Here is a 2,642-nt window from a genome sequence, read left to right on the forward strand (position 1 = left end):
AATAACGAGAGCTTACCTTATTGGATTGGGCTGCGCTTGCTGAACGGGTGTTCTGAAACGAACTTGAGTTGCGAAGGAAACTGTCAATAGTAACAAGAGGAACCGGAGTGGACTTGGACGAGGTGGCCTGTCATTGATAAGATAAGCGGTTTCCGAAACGGGAATTGTTCTTGCCTTTTTGGTCTCAGGGGCCTTTTTCTTTGCTTCCTCGGCGGCCTTGCATTGTGCTGCATATGCCCGAGCGGAAGCGTCGATGTGATTGAAGTGAGCAATACAGGTGTTTGTATCGCGAAGGTGCTGGTCTTGCTTAGCAGCCCATGTTGCCTCGTTGCGAATGTTGTTCTGAATCGCGTGAAGTTTCTGGAGACAGTGGGGAATGTCCTTGTAGATGAGCACACTGGTTGCAAGTCGTTCGCGGACCGCTTCGTCCTTGAGCTGAGGCAACTGGGAGCGATCTTAAATGGAGAAGGAACGGGCGAAGAACGTTGTGGTTTACCAAGTAACGGTACAGCTGATGAATTTTACGAACATTCTCATCGTTCGTTCGAATACGAAGGTCTTGGATGGTTGTTATGAACTCATGAACGTCAGTCTCAAGTTCTTCTGAGACACCCTCAGAAGGTTCGCGAGGGAGCCGTAGTGGTAATATTTAGCCTAAAAAGCCCTAGGAATAGCTAGAATAGCAGTAGCCTAGAAATCTAGGTGTTCCTAGTCCCTGTATTGTAACAGGGCAATTATTATGACATTATTCTTTATTTATTTATTTTCTGGCCTTATATTGCGTTAATTTTGATGGAGATTCTGGTTCTTAATATATGTTATTGATGTGGAACGATTTTTGATGGCCATCAGTAGTTTTGATCACTGTGTCAAGCTACATCATTTTGGTCCCAATTAGGATAATCCTAGACACAGGCCTTCCCCACTATATACCGGCGCGTGTTCGGAGTCGGCCATGGATTCTTCGCTGGAGGACAACTGCATAGCTCGTTAACACATCGTTCACAGTTCAACTACGCTTGGAAACGCACTTTTGGGGAGAGATATGGAGCGAATGTTCTGGGGTAAAGGGCAGAAAGGAACTGGAATGGGTTGTCCAACCACGGCATCCTAAATAGGTGGGCTGGGTTGCTGGGACAGCAAGATGTTAAAAAATGGGGGAGATGGGCACAACGTGGTCCGGATGGAGCACAGCGTGGCCCTCTGACGAGGAAAGCATGGTAGCACGTCGCAATTGAATTAATCACACCACAGCGATGCACACAAAACGACTAGCATTATGTTTCCACCCTAGAAAATGTCTTACTACTGGTGAAAGGACCATCTACCTTATAAAATAACATGGAGAACGATATATCCGGGGCAGAACCTTATGCTCTATCGCCAAAAGGAGTTCGATCTTGCTATCTGGAACCAAAGATCTTCAAAAAGTACCTTATCAACGAGATTTGTTTGGGCCAAAACAGAGGAAATCAAGGCACAACGGGTCCTTGGCATTTCAAAATGCTACTGTAATGACAGGAATACTTGTTTTCGACGGTAACGACAGACTACGAGTTGGACTAGGGGGATCTTTGTGGAGGATGATCAAGGGAGACGTTCGGTGGGGCAGGAACCGAAGGAGTGTGAGCTACCTGGAGCGCAAGAAACGAAGGGAGCATCGGATAGGAAGCTTACGAATAACGGTCTGGTGAATGACAGGGGAAACCGCCTTGAGGTCAGGAAGACTGGTGAGCGACGAACTGCTGGAAGACCCGATATCGGCGACATTCATGATCGTTGTGTGTCCGTATTCAGTAAGGAAGTCGTTATCTTGTATGAAGCCGAAAAGGGAAGCCTGGAAAACGGGATGAGGACCGAAGAGAACGGATTATCGAGAGGAATAACCCAAGAATGAGCAGAATCGAGCCGAGCGAGTAATTCGCAGGTAGCGTTATACTCTGTTTTTAGGGCTTGGACCTTCTTGCGGATCTGTTCGCGACAGATCTCAGCCTTGTCTTCGAGGAGAATGCGAGAATAGTGGGCGAGTTTGGAGAGTCGCTGGGTGCTGGGGCTCCCTTCGAAACAGGACTCAAGTCCTTGGAGAGAATCGTTATCGAGAGTGCCAAAAATGCTTTGGATGCCGCATTCAAGCGTTTTCTGGACCTTGACGTGCATGGAGTCCAGGAAGATTTTGAGATGATCACTGGAACGAAGCTCCTCCCAGTTACGGCATAGAGCGACGGTTTTGGCAATCTTCTCCTCGTCGTTTTTGGTATCGTCGTGATCTAAAAAACGGTCAGCCGAAACAAGAGAAACAGGAGTTAGAACGAACCAAGGAACGCCAAATGCGATTCGCGGTTGAAGGCGTAGAGAACGGAGAAGCCTTCAAGGGTGGAGTAGTCGCAGGTATCATCGCGCGACAAGCCGCAAGGGAGACATGGAATTCCCGCCATGATGTGAACGCAATCACGGTTAAGAACTTTGCAAGAGTTGCAAGGGTCAAGAATCTGTGTTTTGCATCAGGGGAAACGCTCGAAAAACGGAGTAAAATGACAAGACGCACGTCGAGGCTTACACACATTGTGAAGATAGCACGATAGGGTTCTTTCGAGAAGAGACCAGTGTAGAGAATTGGAACCATAGGCTCGTTGACATACTTG

Source organism: Mycena indigotica (assembly GCF_014461135.1).
Source record: "Mycena indigotica strain 171206Taipei chromosome Unknown Mind.scaff0010, whole genome shotgun sequence".
Lineage (NCBI taxonomy): Eukaryota > Fungi > Basidiomycota > Agaricomycetes > Agaricales > Mycenaceae > Mycena > Mycena indigotica.